This window comes from Vicugna pacos, chromosome 22 (genome assembly GCF_048564905.1).
Source record: "Vicugna pacos chromosome 22, VicPac4, whole genome shotgun sequence".
NCBI lineage: Eukaryota > Metazoa > Chordata > Mammalia > Artiodactyla > Camelidae > Vicugna > Vicugna pacos.
The window spans coordinates 6,518,964-6,539,802 of NC_133008.1; the positions used below are offsets into that span (position 1 = coordinate 6,518,964).

A 20,839-nucleotide genomic window follows, 5' to 3' on the forward strand; every position below is an offset into this window, starting at 1 on the left:
ACATGCTTTTTATAACCTACATTTGTCAGTGAATGGTCTCCAACTGTGTATGTCCTTAAGTTTTCGCCTGATATAATACCCAGGGTCTTGGGATTTTCCCAGTGTCCCCAAAGCCCTTTACTGGTGTGTCCTGCCAGGATGCAGTTGAAGCCAAGCCCTTGCATTCCTGGTGTCTGGTTTCTGGTTGTCATGTTCTGAAGCATCTTCTCATCTTCCCTGACACCAGCATACGGTGACAGGCAGGTTGCCTGCAGGATGTGCATCCTCTGGCTCTGCGCAGCTGCTTCCAGGGGGCTGCGCTGACCATGCTGCCTGTCTCTGGTCCTTCCTGGGTCTGGAAGGCACGTCCAAAGGTTGGCAGATTCACCCCCATGTTTTGGTTATACTACATTTAAGTGATACTGTGTCCCTTATATGAACTCACACCAGAGGACAAACACTTCATATCTTTTTGACCCACTGTCAACAATGCTAAAATTGACTTTTGGGTTCTGGTAATGCCAGTCCAATCCTCTGCCCCACAGTCCTTTTTCTTATGACTGGAAAGTCATCCGCATGAGCGGGAGGAGCCCATCTACCACGTGTCCCGTGCTGTTGACCCCAGGTGACAGTCCTTGCCAGGAGCAGGAATTTCATGAACTAATTTCATTAGTTGAGCCATCAGTTGCCGTCCTTCACTGGCACCCTGCAGGCACCGAGGGCTTCCTGGCACCAGCCAGGGCTGTTCGGTGGCCCCGAGGTGAGCTCCGGCCACAGGTGGCTCCACACCTGCTCCTTGCCTTCAGCAGCCCCTACCTCAAATGCTAGCCCAGGAGGGTTTATATCTCTGGCTGGCTTTTTCTTTTGAGTCTTCCCAGTCATTCTTTTTGAGACTTAACTTGCTATAACTGTGGGCAAATCTCCTTAAAGATGATTCCTTGAAGTTTTTAACTTTTTATTTTTAAATATTTCTCAGACTGACAGAAAAGTTGCAAAAATAGTCCAAAGGCTTCTTGTATTCCTTTCCTCACTCAAACTCCCCAAAGGTTAGCATTTTGCTACATGGACTTGAACTTTCTCCATCTGCGCACACACAGGACCCATGCATGTGTGTGCGTCTGCATATATAGATGCATATGTTCCTATATACACACATTTATGCTGACATAAAGTCACTGATTTCCCCCCATTGATTGTTTTCGCCAGCAACCAGATTTTTTTTAACATCCAATGTGTTAGTAGCGTTTATAATAGGTTGCATTCGTGTGGGTAAATGTGCCCACATGACTTCAGAGAAACCTACTAAAGAATCTGTGTGTGTGTGTGTGTGTGTATGTGTGTTTAATGGTTGACAGTACCATGGGGAGGAATAAATCAAAAAATGTAGTGGAAATGTGAATGCAGTCCTCTCAGAAACTGACAGGTCAAGCAGATGGAAAATGAGCAAAGATCTAGGAGACTAGAATGCCACAGTTGCTCAGCGTGGGCTCACAGAGGACGTCACGGCCGACAGGCAGACCCCTTCTGGTCATACACAGCACTTGAAACTGACCAGCTACCAGGCCATAGAAGACGCCTCAGTAAATTCCAAAGTCAAAAACACACAACTGTTTTCCTATAATAATGCAATACAAGTCAAAGTATGAAAAGATCTCACACATCTGGGAACTAAACAATATGCTGAAAGCAGTCTGGGTAAAAGAGGAAATCATAAGGAAAATTAAGAAATTCCTGAAAGTGCACGGCTTCAGGAGAACACCACGAGCCAAGTTAGATACAGGACCCAGCTAAGGCTTAAATGCGCTTAACAAGAACAAGAGAGTTGTTTCTTTTCTTTTTCTTTTTTTTAATGAGTTCAACATTCAACTCAGGAGATGGACAGAAGAGCAACAGAGGACACAGAAAAGGAGGAATAGTAAACGTGATGGCAGGGGTGAGAACCTAGAAAATAAAAATGAGGAAAAAATCGGGAGAACCAAAAGATCAATAAGGTCGACCTCTGGCAATACTGATCAAGGGGGAAAAAAAGAGAATAGGCAGGTAACATACAAAGTGAAAAAGGAAAGTTGTGGTAGACACAAAAGATCATCTGCAGCAGTCTGACCAGCGATTCGTCCACAAGAGTAAATTCCCGCAGAAACACACTTGAAATTGTGTCAGGGAGAATGAGGATACTGAGCACATCACACATAGGAACTTATTTAACCTTCTCAGCAGTTCTGTGAGGTCGCTGTTGTCTCCATTGTGAAGTGGGGGAAACGGAGGCCAGGAGAAAACCTAAGTTCCCAGAGCTGGAGTTTGCAGAGACGGGGTCTGAGGCTGGAGGCGCCAGGGCCGGGCCCCACACTGTGAGCCGTTCTGCACTCTGGCCAGCCTCCGGGAAGCCTGAGTGGACCCGTGACCGTCAGAGAAAGTGAGATGGTAATGAAGGGGTATCCCCCACACCCCCAAATACTCTCCAGGAACCATGAATCTCACTGGTCAGGTTTTAGTTAATTTTCAAGAAACAAACGCTATCTTACCTGAAATTTTCAAAGCCACCCAACTCAGTTTGGGAGGCTGGATTAATCCTGACTCCAAAATTGGATAAAAACAGATCAAGATTCCATGCCCTTTTCATAGATGCCAACTGAATCCAAGATTGTATGGTTTATTCCGGAATACCAGGGTGACTCAATGCAACTGTTTCAAAAATAACCTATTTTTGTTTTGTTTTAACTCTCAGAAAACTGAACAGAAAAGAGCTTCCTTTGAGGGGTGGCAGGGCTTATTCTGGGAAGAGCAGGATGCAGCAAATGTCAAACGGGTGTGGGCAAGCTAACGGAGAAACGCAAGGTGCAACAGCTGCTGGGGCCACTGCCAACCCAGGGGACCAGGAGGAGCTAGGGCGGTGGCGGTGGCGGTGGCGGCAGTGAGGGTGCGGGCCTCCTGAGTGCTGCGGGGCGGTGGAGTGAGGCTGAGCCCTGCTGAGTGCAGGCAGGAAGCCCACCGAGGCTCCTTGCAATCAACCCCCTCCCCTCAAGTCTAGAAACAGTCTAGCAGCCTAGCCAGAGGCAAAAGCCCCACTCCCCACAGACACACCTCCACCTCTGCACAAAGTCGAAATGCATCCTTCTGCAGGACTATGTCTGACTCCTCAGCTGGGCCGGGATGTATCCCCAGGGTTCCCACTTCCAGGACCCCTCCTGTGGTCCCCTCTTCCCCTCATGCAACCAAATGCCGTCCCTTTGTTTTCAACAAAGGCTGGCTGAGCAGCTCCTGTGTCCCATAAATAAGACACAAATACTTAATCCAGCTGCGTTGGCAACTAAGGACAAGAAGTTGCCCGGGTGAAGGAGGCTCCAATCCTGCAGGTAGTTCAGCCGTGGCTGTCATGGCCCAGAGGGGCTCCAGCCCTTGTCCAGCCACCACCCGGCCTTCCTCCCACCTGGAACGAGCCTGCTGCGATGCAGCTGGGACCACATGTCACTGTCTCTGCGGCAGCCTCCATGGGTCCCAGTGGACGACATGGCTGTTTCTCAAACCTGGGCTCCCACTGCCACACTGCTCACACACACTTTTACTTTTATGTGATCAACATTGCCAGCATCACATGTAGGACATTTGGATGTCCTAAAACCACCTCCTGTGCCTTTTCGGCTGGTGGATTCTAAAAAATTGAAGGTCTGTAAACCATGTTGAAACTGTGATGGTGTTACCACGGCTGGAAGATGCGAATTCCCAGGCCCTGCCCAGACCCTGAGTCCAAGGTCCTGGCAGAGTCTTGGGCATGTGTGTTGCACGTGAGCTCCCAAGAAAGGCCCGATATGCGTCCACTCTGCTCAGCTGTGGGCCCTGCAGAGGGCAGCAGCCTGACCCCCACCTCCCTGCCTTCCACCCCACGCAGGGCAGCCCATGGGAAGTACGTGGGGTTTGGGCCCCTGCTCTGCTGTGCCACGTGCACAGGCCACTTGCCCTCTCTGAGCCCCTGTTGTGAAGTGGTATCCAAGTTTCCCATAACCGCCATTGCAAATTACCACCAACTGAGTGGCTCAAAGCAATGCAAGTGTATTTTCTTACAGTGCTTCAGGAGTCCCACCTGGGACTCACTGGGCTTAACGCAAGTGTCGGCAGGACCAGTTCTTCCCACAGGATCGGGCAGGGAACTCGTTTCCTTGCCTTTTCCAGCTTCCAGAGGCCATCACATTCCTTGGCTCATGGCCCTTGCTCTGTCTTCAAAACCAGCAGAGTGCCATCTCTCTGGCCTGCGTCCCTCCTCACGTCGCTTTCCCTGACACTCCTTCTGTCTCCCTCTTCTGCTTTTAAGCCACACTGATTCCAGGGGGCTCACCCTGGAGATTCAAGGTAGTAGCCTTGTCTCAGAGTTCTAACTGTCATACCCACACAGTCCCTTTTCCCGTGTGAGGTCGCACATTCACAGGGTCTGGGGGTGAGGATGTGGGCATCCTGGGGGCCATGGTTCCACCCACTGCAGATGGGAGGGATCACCCTGTACCCCTTTTAATCAGCATTTCTCAAAGTATGCCCCATCTTTTGCCTGCATTAGCATCACCTGGGGCTCTTGTTACGAACACAGCGTGTGGGCCACCCAGACCCCCAAACCTGAGTCTTGGTGGGGTCCTGGGGTGCTGCCTCTCCTCAGGCGCCCCAGGGGGTTCCTACGCACGGTGAGATCTGGCCGCCTGGATAAGTGGGGCAGGGGCCGAGGGCACTCGGGGGGGAGAGGAGGTCGATGCCACCAGACCTCGCAGGAGCCTGGCGGGCCCATCATGCCACAGCTGTCCCCTGGGCCTGGGCTGTGAGGACCCTCAGGAGGTCTTTTTCCAGCCTGCAGATTTAGGCTCTGCTGGACGCTGCCCCCGGGCCCAGGCTCCTCTGAACCCCTGCCTCTCCTTAGGGCCACACTGGGCTCCTCGTGCCACTGAACCAGCAGGCAGTGGAAGGAGTTGGCCAGGGTGGCCACCCCCAGGTTTGCCACCTGCGAGCAAGGGGGCTCCAGGAGGGGTGGCAAAGGAGGGGTGACCTGAGGGAGTGTGAGCGTCCCAAGCGGGGGACTGGCAGGCACGTTTTGCCCTCTGAGCCGCCATCTCAGCCCCCTGCGTTCAGCACAGCTGGGTGGACGGCTCTGGGCGCGTGCCGGAGTGGCCCACCCCAAGCTCAGGCTTTTCTGTCTCAGGGCTTCTGCCTGAGATGTGGAAGCGCACTCAGCCTGCAGATAGGCGCAGCCCGGAAGTGCAGGGGACGTGGGTAAATCTCCAGCCAGCAGGGGAGCACTGACACGCGCCCTGTGCAGCTCCGTAAACGTCTAGGCTTTCGTTAGCCTTGACGGTCACCATCCGAATGGCGCGCCCTTGGTGGGCAGTCCCCCTTGCCTATTGCACCCTCCCTGCTTCTCCTCGGCCCCCTGGGGCCCCATCCCGCAAAAACCACCTGCACCTCATCTCAGGCTCTGCTCCCAGGGGCCCCGTCTGTAATGCCTGCCTTTGTCCTCAGGCCAGCCCAGCCTGCAGCTTTCTGATGTGGGACCAGGCCCCCACTCACCTCCCACACACATGCACCGCACATCCCGTGCACGCTCATGCCGCACCAACTCACATGTTACACACGCACAAGCACACGCCTGCACTCACTGTCTCTCCTCCCCGACCCCTGCCCAGACTCAGTGGGCAGTCAGGGCCCTGGTCTATAAACAGCCATTGAATGTGGCTGTTCATTCAGGCTGCTGTCCAGTTACCCCAGAGCAGGGGGCTGCTGATTCTCAGGAGCTTCTCTCCCACAGTTCTGGGGGCTGGGAGTCCGGGGTCCGGGCGCCAGCAGCACCAGGCTCCGGGGAGAGCCCTCCTCCAGGTCGCAGATGGCCGCCTTCCACTGTGTCCTTGCCTTGCAGAAGGGGGAGGGGAGCTCTCTGGGGTCCCTTTTATAAGGGCGCTAATCTCAGTCATGAGGGCTCCACCCTCATGGCCCGTTCACACCCCCCATCCCGAAGGCCCCACACCTCCTGGTAATATCAGCTTGGGGCTTGGGAGCTCAACATATGATTTTTTTTAATTGAGGTATAGTTGATTTATAATACTAGTTTCATGTATACAGCAGAGTGATTCAAAATTCTTATAGATTATACCCATTATTATAAAGAGTTGGCTTTGTTCTCTGTGCTACACAATATCTCCTTATTTATTTTATACACAGTAGATTTTTTACTGAAGTATAACTAATATACAATATTGTATAAGTCACAGGTGTGCAATAGAGTGACTCACAGTCAACACACACATTTCAGTGGGACACGCTCTGTCCATCCGTAGCAGTGACCCCATCGGTGACTGGCCACGTGATGACTCTCTCCTGGAGCCTCACCCTCTCCTGGGGACAGTAAGTTTGGAGAGTTTTCACCAGACGCGAGAATGGCTGAGTTATGGGTTGCACCCACAAAATGCACGGGCCAAAGGCCGAAGTTCTTCCCTTACTGTTCTCTGATTTTACTGGGGACACTGCTTGGCAGCGCACGTGGTGTCAGCCTCACTCCTGGGTCACCTGCTCCAGCTGGGCTGAGAGTCGGGGCAGACATGCCGCAGGGGCCTCACACTCTGGCCACTGTCTGAGTGTCTACAGCAGCTAGGCCCCAGGAGCTCCTTCCTTCACCTAGGAGAGCCCACACCAGACTGTACCCACAAGTCCAGCCATCTCCAAATGCCCCCAAATATCCCCTTTGCCCCACAGTCTCAGCAAAGTCCCCCATCCATCCTGGCCGGGCCCGTGCTGCCCCTCGCCCCTCACACGTTCTCCTCGTCCTCCCATCCCCAGTGCTGTATCTTCTCCCCTGGCCCCTGCCCCTGCCCAGGCTCTGTGCTTTCCAGACATCCCCTGCCTGCTGCCCTCCCTCATGTGCACCTTCCGTGCAGCAGCTCCAGGGTGGCCTCCTCAGTGGACGAGGACTCCAGCCCTGCCATCCCAGTGCTGGGCTGTTGGAGCAAACTCAGTTGCTCCCAGAGTCATGTGGGTGGGAGGTGCCATCAGGGCCATGAGCAACCAAGGCAGGGGCTGGAGGCGCTGGGAAAGGCCACGTGGGTGTCACAAGCAGTCTATCTGCCGGGGGTGCCACTGACAGAGCTGAGGCAGAGCCTGGCCCTGGCCCACCCCTAAAGGACAGAGCCCCAGCACCTCACCCTCGCAGCCCTGGCCCCTTCCACCTGGGCTTCTGCACTTTTCCCCACCCTCTCCTCCTCTCTAGGCACACCGGTTTCCTTTCTCACAACATGTGATGTGCCTTGCTGGCCACAGGGCCTTTGCTCCTGCTATCCTCTCTGTCCAGGACAGTCTTCCCACAGACCTGGTGGAGCTGGCTTCTCATTGGGGTCTCAGCCCAAACCCCATGTGTCCAGAAGGGCCTTTCCTGAGTCCTCCCATCCAAAGTAGCCCCAACATACTCAGCCACCTCACCCTGTTTTGGTGACTTTATGGCACGTAGCATTCTCTGAAATGATACTTTTTTTTTATTACTCTTCTGTTTGTGTAATTAGTTTTCAGTCTCCCCTCTCTCAGCTGTGGGCTCTGAGGTGGCAAGAACCCCGCACCCTGCTCACCATGATATCCTAGCCCCCAGCATGGCGCACGGCACACCTAGGCCCTCAGGAACTATCCCCCAGAGGCGTGTCTCAGGGCAGGGCTGGGGCAGAGCAGGCGGAACAAGACCTCACCCTCTGTCCCAACACAGCACACTCTGGGGATGTGTCCCTGGCTGTGTCCTAGAGTGGGGAGGTGGGATGGGGCAGGGCAGGCTGAGGAGACCTGATGGACGCGGCTAGGCTGGGGAGAGGGCTGGGGAAATGTGGTGCCTTCATAGGGCCAGACCTCTCCCAGGGTCCACCCATGGCACCTGCAGCCAGTGTCACCCAAGCTGGCGACGGTTCAGAGCAGAACTCCCTGCTGGCCTCAAGGCTCGGCCCAAGAAGCTGTCGGGTGGTGCTGACTACAGCACGTGCTGTCCCCTCGACACAGACCTGACCTCCCGGGCAGCAGGAGAGGGTACAGGGGACCTCAGGAGATACAGCCTTCTTCCCTGTCTCAGGCATAGCCCTGCCCCACGCAACCACTTGGGACAGGTGCTGTGGCCACAAGCAAGTCCAGCCTCGGGTTTCAGTTGCTCCGCCAAACACTGCCCCCTGCTGCACCCAGCGTGGCAGTAGTGCCTCAGCGGTCCCCAGGCCCTTGCCCACAGAGGCGGTGGTGGGAGAGAGGCTGGCCCTGCTCCTCTGAGCTACACAGAGCTAGCGGGCTCTGCAGTGCTGCTGGGTCCCGGCGTGTCACAGTGAGTGGGCCAGAGCGCCCCAGTCCTCTCCTGCAGCCCTCTCTCCCCAGAGCCCCAGCATGCCTCTGGGGGGTGCACCAGGCCTGACCTGAGGGCTGGGAGCACAGGCTGAGCATCGGAGAAGGTGTGCTGGCCTCAGGACTGGCCACAGCACCTAAGGCCAGAGGCAGATCTGTGTGCAGGTGGGGGGCAAGCCTCCCCCCTCCTGCCTCTGTTTCCCCTTCCCCTTCAACACAACCTGGCCCTTGGCCCTTGGTCTCAGGCATCACCCTCCCTGGGACCAGCCTCTGGCCCTGGCCTTGTCCCCGGGCTCTACTGCCTCCCTGCCCAGCCTGTTCAACCCACTGGCCCTAATACATCTACGCCCCCTAGGTAGATATATGCCTGCTGTCTCCAGGCCTCAGTTTCCCCAAATGTGCAAGACACATGCTGGACTGTGCTGTTTTTATCTGACCGGTCATCTGGAAACAGCACCAGGGCGTGCTGGCGCAGGGCCCTCCTCCACCCGCAGGGTTAGCACCACGGCCAACGTCACCCCGGCTCCCGGGAGGTGACGCCTAAGCCTGTATTCCTCATCCTCCTGGTCTGTGGAAGCGGCCGGAGCCGGGCTCCTTGGAGCCTGTGCGGCAGCTCTGGGGTCCCTCAGAACCATCAGGAAGATATGCTCTTTCTGGGGGTGTCAGCCCAGGGCTGCTGGGGGCCATCCTGCCATGGAGGGTCTGGCAGACGGAGAGGCGGATTCCTACTTGTAACGTCTGAGCTCCTGGGTCTGACTATTCCTGCAAGCAGAGACCTTGGCTTTAAAGCTTTATGAGCCAGTGTATTATTTGCTTAAACTGGTTGGGTTGAGTCACCTGCCACATCCCATCAGGCAGGCCCTGACTGGAGCAGAGAACAGACGTCCTGACCTCTACGCTGAGACAAACCATGAAACTTCCAGTGTCCCGGTGGAGCCGGCTGAGGAAGGTCAGCCCATCGTGTCCAGACCCCTGCCTCATGCTGAAAGTGACACAGCGCACCATCACCCTAGCACTCAGTGTCCTCACAGCGGTGATCCGCCCAGCCGCCCTCCCCTCCAGGGGCGGCTTAGAGCAGTCTTCCCGCCCGGTCACACCCACCCTGTGCCCACCAGCCAGGGACACACGCAGCCAAACCACTGCAGTTCAGTGGCCATCGCAGAAGCAAGGGGGCCCAGAGGAGTGGCCAGGGCCCAGGCTTGAGGAAAGGGAGTGAACCAGGTGTTAGGGTGCCAGGGGCTTTCAGGTGAGGGATTCGGGGGGACATTCTGCGTGCAGAGTCCGGCAGTAGCCATGCTCTGAGGGGCTGGCATCAGCTGGCGCTTGTAATGGGTCCCCCTCCACGGAGGTGGGAAGTGAGCCACAGCGGAGGCCCTGAACGCAGGGCTGGACGTCTGGCCTTGACACTGAGGCCCGCTGAGCAGAGACGTCGCGGGTATCGGAGGCCGCCGAGGGCGTGGGTAGGGGGCCCGTGAGGCAGGGGCTCCCGCAGCCCCACCCGCGCCCCGCCCGCCCGCGCCGCGCTTCCCCGTGTGGGCGCAAGGGGGCGCCGCGCCGCGCAGCTCCGGGGTCGGCCGCCAGCGCACGGCGGGCTGCGCCCGGGAGCCGCGCGGGCGGCGGGCGGCGGGCGGCGGCCCGGGTCGGCGGCGCCGCGGCTCGCAGCGGGCGCGGCGGGCGCTGCCCATGGGCCGGGCCCGGGGGCTGGGAGCGCCGGGAGCCGGTGAGTCGGGGCGCGGCCGGGCGGGACTCGGGGCGCCGCGGGTAAGGGGTGCTGGGGAGGGGCTGCGGGGGTGGCGGGGCGCCGGAGGTCGCGACGCAGACGTGCGGGGCGGCGAGACCGGCGGGACGGCGGAGGTCCCGGCCGCGGCGCGGGGGCGCGCGGGCCTGACCCGGGGCACAGGTGCGCGCGCGCATGACAGCGCGCGTGGCCGGCCGGCCCGCGGGGCGCGGGGCTGGGCGGCGGGGGTGGGTGCGGCGAGGCGCGCGGGGGCGGGCGCCGGGCGGTGGCCGGGAGGGGACCGGCGGAGGGCACACCCCCGGCCGCCGTTGCGGGAGACCGGCTCCGGCGCGCGCGCCCCGCCGCCCCACTCCGCACGACGAGCAAGCTTCTTCAGCCGCTCGGGGGGGCAGGAGAAGCCAGCCCGGACCCAAGGCCTCCTCCGCACTAGACCTCAGTTTCCTGGTCTGTGAAATGGGAACAGCGAGCCTGCCCTCCCAGTGCTTGTGAAGAAGGGAAAGGGCTTTGTCCGTGGGGAAAGAGGGTGTCGTCATCTCTTAAGCTGCGATGGAATTGAGGAAAGGCGCGATGCTGCCATCAGAGCGCCTGCAGGGACCGTGGGGGTCAGCTCCAGGTTCTGCGTGTGTCCCTCACTCAGTGACGGTGGGCAGGGTCCGGGGACCCGTAGTCCACTCCTCTCTGTGCTCAGGTGGGGAAAGGGAGGCCAGGAGGGGAGGAGGCGAGGCGGTGCCCCCCACCCTGCCCCATGCTCAGCGTGGGGAGCAGTGTGGAAAAGACAGAGGAGGCAGCCTGGGGTGGTGGAGGGTCTCGTCCCAGCCCCCTCCCTCCTACCTCCTGGGCCTCTGAGGCAGATGTGCTGCTCTGACTCAAGAGCCAGAGAAGTGCCCTGGGAAGACTCACCTGTGTGGCAGGTGCCGTGTCTCCATCTTAAGCTGAGGCTTGGGTGACAGGACTTGTTCAAGGTCTCAGGACTACGAAGTGGCACAGCTAGGATTTCAGCCATGGTAGGACAGGTTCCAAAAGCCAGATTCCAGCCACTGTGCCAGGTAACAGGGGCGGCCTGGGGTTGTCTGCTCACTCACCTGGAGCATCCACTGATGGCTGCTGTCTGCTCCTGGCCCCAGTGAGTGCTTACAGGCAGGTGTGGGAGGGGGAAGCTGAACAGGTAATCAAAGGAAAAGCCAAGGTCAGGCTAGAAGATAAGTGCCAGGAAGAAAACAAAACAGGGTGATTAGATTGGAGACTCGGGACTGAGGGGAGCCTTGGCCCAGTCAGAGAGGGTGTCTCTGAGCAGTGACCACTGGCTGTGATGTGTGATGTGTGTGTGATGCCCACAAAAAAATCAGGAGGGAGCAGCAGGTGCAAGGCCCCTGAGGCAGCCACAGGTGGTGGATGGGAGGGGCTGGAGCAGAGCCAGTTAGGGGAAGCTGGGGGCTTGGGTTTTCCTCTTGGTGCAGTTGACAGTCCCCGGAGTGTTTAGAGTTTAAGTATTGAAAGGGATGCCCCTGAGGGGGGTGTGGAGAGACTGCAGAGGGCAGGAGAGGCAGCAGGGAGGAAGCTGCTGGAGTCCACCAGGGACTTTCAAGGATGAGCCAATGGTCAGACGTGGAGGCTGCCATCCTGGTGGGGCCAGGGGCATGAGAAGGGCGGGGTCTTCTGCAGGTGTGGGGTTTGTTAGCTTTGATGGACAGGGGAGCCTGGTTTGGTCTCAAGCACCGCCCCACTCCTGCATCCTCCTGGGTGCCGCACTGCCGCTCTTAGACATCCCTGTGTCCAGCTCGGGAAGGGGCACATGCCCTGAGTTTGCAGAGGTGAGACGCTTGGTGTTCAGGTTGGTCTCTGTGATCTCTGACATGTTCCTGTAAGTCTCTGAGCATTATTCCAGCTCTCACTTGTACTGTGACCCAGACCTAGAGCCAACCACTTCTCCAGGAAGCCTCGGTGACTTTCAGTGGGGTGCAGGGGAGGGGGGTTTAGAAACCAGTATCTGAGTATATTAGATGCGCTCATTGCTACCTGGACATCATTGGCTCCAGGCCTCCTCAGTGGACTGAGCCAAAACTCTTTTTTTTGTTTTTAACTAAAAGTTAGGATTTCCGTCTCCTTTCTCCCACGGTAAGAACCTGGTTTCCCAAAACATCAATGTATGTAATAATTTGCTTAATCCTAGAATACACCCAAAACAGTTTCAGGATCACTGCATCCAAATCACTACCAACCGAAACCCACCAGGTCGTGCTCAGGGTTTCTCTGGCTGGGTCCTCAGCAGTATGGGAGAACGTCGTCTACTCGACGCACTGTTAGCTTCATCCATTTCTGTTTGCACACAGTTTGATTTTTTCTTTTTAGCCTTTATGATATAATTTTATTTTTTGAACATGTAAAACATTGGTTTCACATGGTTCAAAGGTCAAAACTAAAAGAAAAAACAAAAACAGCTATACTCAGAAGTCTCAGTCCCACCCCTGGCTCTTCCTCTGTGTTCCCGCCCCATGGGTAACCATTTGAAATCATCTCTGGTTTATCCTCCCCGGGTCTCTTTTGCAAAACAAGCTATTTATGCATCATCGCAAAAGTTAGCATGTACGTCTCCTTTGTCCTTTGCTTTTTTCAGTTAAAAATAATCTCCTTACCAGTTCATAGACATTTTCCTCACCCTTTTGTGCCGCCACATAATACTCCAGTCTGCGGCTCTGCTGTCCTTATTCAGTTGTGTCTAAAGGACGGACGTTTGGTTATTTTCCAGGCCTCTATTATTAAAAATAATGGAGTGATGGATAACTTAGCGCATAGGTTGCTTGCATTTGTGAAGGCGTATCTTTAATGCCAAGAAGGACGAGTAAATAAGTATTTATTTTGTTAACTGTTCCCAAACTCCCCTCCCCAGATTCTGCTCCCCTACCAGCAACGTATGACAGTGTCTGTGGCCCCTGCAGCCTTGTGAATCTGAGAACCAGGAAGTAGTATTTCAATGCATTTTAATTCACATTTCTATTATTTTGAGTGAAATTAGACTTTTCATATGTTTGTGAGTCATTTGATTCTCTTCTGCGAATTGCCTGTCCATATATTTTGTCCGTTTCCTATTGGATTTGAGGGGATTTTTTTCCCCTTGAGTTTGAAAGTTTGTTCAAAGTACATGTTAAGGATACTCGTGCTTTATCTCTGTCATATTGCACATGTGTTTCCCAGGTGTATCAGGGTTTTTTACTTTGTTTGTGGTGGGTTTTGCCATTAAAAGCTTTCTATTTTTAGACAGTTAATTTAATTGCTCTTTTCATTTATTGCCTCTAGACTTTGAATCCTTGAGGCTTTTCTCACACCCAGCTGTGGTGGAATTCACCCATGTCTTCTAATCCTTGTTTGGTTTTGTACTTAGTTTATGGATCCAATTTAGTCTTTTCCCAAATGTCTGTCTCTTTACCCCAACAGTGTATTTAAAAGGCCATCTTGGGTGGGGAGGGTGTAGCTCAGTGGTAGAGCACATGCTTGGCATGCCCAAGGTCCTGGGTTCCATCCCCAGGACCTCCATTAAAAATAAAAAATAGAAGGCCATCTTCTCTCCAGTGACCTGAAATGACCTGTATCATATGGAACACCCAGATGCAGCTGGACCTGCTTCTGGGCTGTCTCTTCGCGTGCTGGTCTTACATGGTGGGAATCATGGCAGCATCGTGTGTGTGTGTGTGTGTGTGTGTGTGTGTGTGTGTGTGTGTGTGTGTATGTATGGCAAGGAAGACTGTATCCACACCTGCTGCAACAGAGGCGAGAGGTTGAACTCAACCCCCTTTGTTGTGTTTTGGTGTCTGGGAGGGCTGATCCTCCACTGCTTTTGATTTCAGCGGTTTCCTCGCCATTCCAGCACGTTCCTGGTATCTTTTGTTAGGATCAGATTAAATTTGTACAACTTCAGGATAATGAATGTTTTTATGAAGTTGAGTCATCTTATTCAAAACCAAGGCGTGTCTTCTTTGTGTTCAAGACTAATCTTTTATTTGGTCAAGACCACTTTTGGGGAGCATTTCGAAGATTTCTTCACACTCCTTGTCAGATTTATTCATGAGTATTTTACCTTGTTTATTGCTAGTGTAAGTGCTTTTTCTTCCTTTATATCTTGTAACTGGTTATTATCTGTGTGTATGCTGTTTTCTATCTATCTACCTCACTAAAGTTATTTTATTCGTTTTATCATGAATTCTTTTAGATAATTCAGATATCCTGCCATCTGAAAACTGAAATAGTTTTACTTCTTCTTTACTGATTTTTATGCATCTAATTGCTTTCTCTTATCAAATTAAATTGGCTAAATACCTCCAACTCAGTATTAAACGCTGGACATAATGGGCATCCTTATTTTGCTCCTGACCTTAGTTAAAAGGCCTCTAAAACTTCTTACACTAAGAAAGATGCTGACTTTAGGAGAGATGTATATTATATATGTATATATATGTATGTATATACACATATAACATTTTTTAAGGAAGTGTTCATTAATTCCTGTTTTATTGGGTGGCTTTTTAAAATCAGGAATGGGTGTTGATTTTTATTGAAGGCATCTGTGGAGGTAATTATGATATTTCTCCTTAGCACAGTTAATAAGATGCATTGTATTAATCGGTGTCTGAATATCAGGTTCAAGATGAGGGTGAGGCAAACAACAATACATAAAATTTCTTAATATGAATATTAAGCCATCCTTGCATTCCTGAAATAGAAACTGCTTGGGCATGATATATTTTGATATGACTGTACTAGCTACCTATTGCTCTGTTGCTGTGTAACAAGTTACCATAAACTTAGTGGCTTAAAACAGTGCCTATTTCTGTGGATTTAAAGCCCAGGCATGGCTTAGCTGGGTTCCTGCTGGTGTTGGGCAGGATTGGGTCCTCATCTAGAGGCTCAGCTAGGAATGGATTCGCTTTTCCACTCACGTGGTTGTTAGCAGGATTCATTTCTTTGTGGTTATAGGACTGAGAGCTTAAGTGTTTGTTGGCGGGTGGCTGGAGTCTGCCCTCGGCTTCTGGGCCACGTACAGTTCCTAAGGGCCACCTGTGGTTTTTGCCACATGGGCTTCCCCAGCATGGCCTCTTTCTCCATCAGGCCAGCAAAGAGAGTCTCGAGAGTAAACGTGTGAGATGGAGTGTTATGCAAGGGAATCACGGAGTGGTGTCCCATGATCTTTGCTATATTCTGTTGTTTAGAGCAAAGTCAAAGGTTCCGTCCACACTCAAGGGCATGAACACCAGGAGACAGAGGGATCCTGGACACCCTAAAATCTGCCCACCACAATGGTGCTGGGTTCTTTTTGCTAATATATATTTTTCCAGTTTCCCCAGGCATCTCTTGGTTTGATAAAGCTTAGCTTCTGATGGGCTCTGCAGGAAGGGCTCCCTGACTTCTTTCATGTTGGACTTGTTTTCTGTACCCTCAACACTTCAAGGATAGCTTGGCTGGTTATAAAATCCTGACCTACACTTTCTCTCCTTGCATCTGTTAAAATGTTGCCCTGGGTGGTGTTTCTTACATGCTGTTGACAAGAAATCTGAAATAAACATGGTTTTCTTCCCTTTGTAAGTGACCTGATCATTTTTCCTGGCACTCCAAAGGTTTTTTTTTTTTCCCCTTTACCTTCAAAGTCTAATCATTTTACTGGGAAATGTCTTGGAGTTGACCATTTGAGATCGATTTTCTCAGGTATGGGTGGGTGCTTTGAATATGCAGGTTCAAGTCTTCTTTCATTGCTAGATGCTTTTCTTGGATAATAATTTTAAGTGTTAATTATTTTGTTTTTCTTCCAATAGTATGTCTGTATACTAGATCTTCTTTTGCCTGTGTCTTGTGTCTGTCACTTTATGGTTCTTTTTACCACTGTCTTTACTTTGCTTTTGTTTTGAGGTTGTTTTCATTCATTTCCTCAATGAGCATTACAAAATTTTCAGTCAAATCTATTCTCCCTAAGAGAGCTTTTAATTTAGTGTTCATTTCTGAGTTGATTTTGTCTTTGACTTGCTTTCCTGAGTTTGGGAAACTCTAGTCTCGTGTTTGCCTATTTTTGGTCCATTCTGCTCTGAGGTTTCAGATTTGTACTTCAGGTTTTTTGTTTTGTTTGTTTTCTTTTTCAATATCTGAATGTTTTCTGAGGGCAATTCAAGTTGGGGGCGTTGCTACATTGTTCCCATGTAAATTAGTTTTTGGAGAGAATGACTCAGTTCCTTAAATTGGTTTCATATAAGTATTGTCTGTTGTCTTCTATGAACTTAGAAATGTCTTTTTTAGGTTTGCTGGGACTGGTAGTCATAAGTGAATGTAGTGGGGAGGGTACAGCTCAGTGGTGGAGCGCATGCCTAGCATGCACTAGGTCTTTGGTTCAGTCCCCAGTACCTCCAGTAAGAAAATAAGCAAATAAATAAACCCAATTACCTCCCCCTCGAAAGAAAAATAAGTGAATGTAGGTGGGAGTCGGGGTTTGGGTAACATCACGTTTCTTAGTTCACGAGTGCCCTCTTTTGCTGGTTTAGAGAAGTGCAGTCGCCTTACTTGGTGTCTTTAGGACTTGGGAGCGATTATGTATCTTCTGTGTTTACCACTCACTTTGCTTCTGTGGGTCCTTGAACTTCCTTCCTTGCTGCTTGCTCCTATCCACTTACCACCAGGCCTCCAAGGACCTCCACTTCTGAGCCACGTCCCCGAAGCGGGGCCTTTCCAGGACAGCCGCCTCTGGCCCCACGCACGTTGTCCCCTTTCAGTTGCCCAGTACGCGTGCCTCCACCCACCCGGTCTCTCTCCTGCTCTCAGAACTTTCCCCTGCGGGTGGGACTTCCTCCTTCTGCTGTTACTTCATCTAGGTCCTTGGCCCCAGCTCCCTGCTCCTCCCTTCCACCCGGTCTCTGCCCGACCCTCAGCACCAGCAGGCTCTGGAGCGGGCTCTGCGGGCTGGGTCTGCTTCACGTCAGTTTCGGGCGGGCAGCAGCCTGTCTCCTGGCCACGTTCTGGGCTGGATGTGGGTGGTTCAGTTGCTCTCCTGGATCATCTGAATGGAGAGGTTTGGATCCAGGTGCCTGCCGTTATCGATGGGGACCTGGAGCTGTGCCCAGACTTTTTACTTGGAAAGCTCCAGAAAGAATGGTGAATCCAGCTTCACCTGACTCCATCCGTTGGAAACAGCTTGCAGCCTGTGCTGTATCTCAGTGCTCATCACTTTTGAACCATGGGGGAGTCAGTTACCGGAATCATAACCTCTCCCCAAATGCCTCGGCATCTCCTTGGAACAAGGATGTCCTCCTACAAAACCTCTACTCTGGTAACACACTCAAGAAACTTAACGTTAACACCAAAATATTTCTCATAAACAGTCCCTGCTCAGCTGTCAGCAGTTGCCCAGCCATGTCCTTCGGGCCTTACTTTTACGTCCAAGGTCCAGTCAGTGATCAAACACTGCACTTGTTTGTTGTGTCTGCTACAGTCTTTTACTCCACAGCAGATGATTTGTGTATTTTTTCCAAATTTTTTTGTTCATCTTTCCTAATGTTTTGAAGGCACCACAGGATTTTTTCCCCATAGTCTGGACTTGTTGGACTCTTTCCTTAAACTTGATTTAGCTTAAGGGTTTGAGGTTGAAATTGCTTTAAAATTACAGACTGTGACGCGTCTCTAGGAAGAGGAGTCACCCCCGCCTTCCACCTGCACGTCCTGTGCCCTCCTGGAGGCCAGGGCGTCTTCCAGGAGCGTGCGGGGAGGGCTGCTGGGAGGAGAGGCTGGGCCCCGGGGGCTGAAGGCTTTTCCCGGGTGTCCCGTGGAAGCGCTGGGCTCTGGCCTCAATTTCCCTTACGTCCCTTCAGGCATCTTTCCCGATCTCCCTCCTGGCACTGTGCCCTCTCGGGGGGCTGCCTCCTACTCCCTTGCCTTCGGGCCTGGCCCTGTGTGTCCGGCTCTACTTCAAGGGGGTTCTCTTCATGCAGGCCCCCTGAACATTCTGCAGGGAACCAGGGACAGCAGAAGGCTGGGTCCCAGAGGCCAGGGTCTGAGCCCACCGCTTCCTCACCTCATGCCTGCTCTTACGCTGGGTTTCAAACACCAAATGGGGCCCGTAATGCTGGTGTCTGGTGCAGAGCAGGCGCCTGCTGTGCGCTCGTTCCGTTTTCTTCCTGGGGACCCAGCATGCCTCCCTCCCTCACTTCTGGTAGTGACGGTGTGAGGGGGCCTGACCCCACTCTGCCCCACGGAGCTCCCTGCAGAAGGGAGCCCTCTTGTGCGAGTCGTGTCGTCTCTGTGATTTCCTTAAGGTGTTACTCCCCGGGCACCGCCACCAAGGGCTCCCTGAACTGTCAGACCACACAACCTCAGCCGGGAAGAGTGTACGGACTAGGCTGTGACAGGGCTGTGAACGTGGGCGGGGGCACCTCAGTTTTATTATTTTTGAATAAAACTAACATAGACTTCGGTGTTGTCAGTCAGAGGCCTTTCCTCCCCGCGCCAGGGATCATTCTAATGGGTGAACTCCTGCTTTACACGCAGGGGTCTCTCCAAGGGCTGAAAGGACACAGCCTCGGAATGAGCTAAATTCTGCCCCTGCAGAGTTCATTTGGTCAGTAAATTGTTCACTTTTCTGGTTTTTAAATCTGGACAACTTTCAAAAGCGCATGAGTCTGGCTAAATAATTATAATAAAATGACCACTTCTCTCTCTTTGATGGTTGAAGCACCTGCTCATAGCCAGCAACTGTGCACCTGTGGCTTCAGGTAATTCTCACAGCAGCTTCCATCTGCTTTACAGGTGAGGAGACAGAGGCTCAGGGACACAAGGCGACTTTGCGGGGTAATCCAGCCAACGCGGGCCCTGGCTCTCAGTCCATGCAGTTTGTGATCTGCGATGTTTATCTACAGTCTGGGCTATTCTCGAGCAGTGTGGCCTGCCCTCTCCTGGGCCTTTATGAGTGGGACCTCCACTCTCTGCTTGACCATCTGTCTGTCCGTCCATCGGACCACCCAGGCTCTGGAGCCTTGGTCAGGAGCTGCAGTCTACTTGTGACATATTTCTGTGAAATGGTTGAACCCTCCAGTCTCCTCACGTTTCCTGGCAGTCCCTACCAGTCCGTGGGGAGGGGCTTCCCCAGCTCCGGGGTTCTGACGGCCAGCTATTCTGAGAAGCCCCTTCAGAATAAAACATTGCACACTTGGTGGTTGCGTGAACGTGTGCAAGGCAGGTTGTGGAAAGGGTTAAGGAGGCTGAGATGACAGTGTCTATGACAGCTGCTCCCCGGATGTGAATTGCAGGTCCCCAGTGGCCTGCAGTTTGAAAACAGATGTTTCTGCATAAACGCAGCCAAATTGTATTAGCACTTTGGATGATGAAAAGGACTTTAAGTGTCTGCATGTTGCCGTTCTGAAATGTTTGCCAGAGAAAACGTACTTACGTTTTGCAAACGGCAAGTGTGAGAAGAAGAATAAATTAGGTGATTGCACAGTCACCAATTTCACGAGCAGAGTCGTTGACAGGTGCACGCTACGTCTATGAAGTGTGGTCAGTGGTGTTGCCACTCAGCGTCATGAGGGAGCCCCGCATTCCTTCCTGTGCCGTTTTCATCCCCTGCTCAGACAGGGAGGGCGGCACAAGGCCACATGGCGCCCAGGCCCCTTGGGGCTTTCAGGGAGAAAGTCACAGACTTTTCTTTTTTTAACCTTTCTCATGGAAATTTTCCAGAACTTAAGCGTGTAAAGTATAGGATAAACACAAACCACCATGTACTCATCTCGCAGGTCCCACACTATTAACTCACCGTCCTTCTTCCTTTATCTGAACTCCCACACCTTTAGGTGGTTAAAGCAAATCCGAGACACCCTGTCATGTCCCCTGTCATGACTATGATATGCATCTAGAGGCTGATAAGAATTTTACTTATAAGCACCATGCCAGTGGCACACTTAACGAAATTAATAATAATTCTTTATCTTATCTGAGAATTTGATGCCCCAGTTACTTCAGAAATGTGTTTTTACAGTTGATTGGTTCAAATCAGGGTCCTAGCTAGTTTCTCACATGGCATTTGTATAACTCTTATGTCGTTTTTATTCTGTAAATAGTCCTTTTCCCCCTGCATTTATTTTTTTAGGGATTTTTTCAGGGGGGGGGGCTTCATTGCATTGAGTTCTTAGAGAAACGGGGACGTCTATCCTGTAGAATGCCCCATGTTCTGGATTTGGCTGTTTGTCTCCTTCTGGTGTCAGTGCTCTTGGCTGTCTGTCCCCGGTACTTCCCTAGCCAAGTCGTGTAATCTGCGCAGTAGGAACATCATGGGGTAAACGAGTGAGTACTTTGAAATTTTCTTGTGGCCACATAAAAAAGGTGAAATTAAGGTCAATAATATACTTTATGTAACCAAACCTATCCCAAATGTTAGCATTCCCATGTGTAACCCACGTACAACTTACCAGTGATGTTTTCCATCGCTAGTTCATACTGTCTTCAAGATTCGGGTGTGCATTTGTGCTTACAGCACATCTCAGTTGGAATATTAAGTTTCATCATAAATAACTAATCTGTATTTCAGTTTCATAAAAATTAGAGTTGAAAAATTGAAAAATGTTTTCCAATAACTGTCAAATATCAGGTTTTAGAAACATCTTTTTTTAAACATCTGTATAATTGACATACAGTAAACAGTCATGATACATGTAAATATATGTAAACACTCATGAAACCATCACCACAAAGTAATAAACGTCTCTACCTAGTTACCTTCACTAGGCATAATGAAAGTGTATCCATGTCGTGTGTATCAACAGTTTCTCCCCTTTCATT

At 52.3% G+C, this 20,839-nt stretch overlaps 1 protein-coding gene and 1 long non-coding RNA gene across 8 annotated transcripts in view; one reads left to right on the forward strand and one right to left on the reverse strand.

Moving 5' to 3' along the window:
- Nucleotides 1-6,240: 6,240 nt before the first annotated feature.
- Nucleotides 6,241-20,816, reverse strand: LOC140688395 (uncharacterized). 5 transcript variants are annotated; one of them, XR_012063039.1, is made up of 4 exons: nt 20,777-20,816; nt 20,470-20,577; nt 10,943-11,199; nt 6,241-6,621 (listed from the first exon to the last, which is right to left on the reverse strand). It is a non-coding gene; the product is annotated as an uncharacterized lncRNA (long non-coding RNA). The 5 variants fall into 5 exon arrangements; XR_012063042.1 differs by lacking the exon at nt 20,777-20,816 and having other exon boundaries at nt 10,943-11,029; nt 11,125-11,199; nt 20,470-20,755; XR_012063040.1 differs by lacking the exon at nt 20,777-20,816 and having other exon boundaries at nt 6,241-6,342; nt 20,470-20,755.
- The window catches only part of RASGEF1C (RasGEF domain family member 1C), a 64,473-nt gene continuing 53,045 nt past the window's right edge, over nt 9,412-20,839 (forward strand). For 2 of the 3 annotated variants that reach the window (XM_072947078.1, XM_006198914.4), the window contains exon 1: nt 9,412-9,550. The gene's annotated coding sequence lies outside the window, so the exon portion shown is untranslated. Of the gene's footprint in view, nt 9,551-9,919; nt 10,025-20,839 lie in introns of those variants that run through there. The other variant, XM_072947086.1, reaches the window with a different exon arrangement.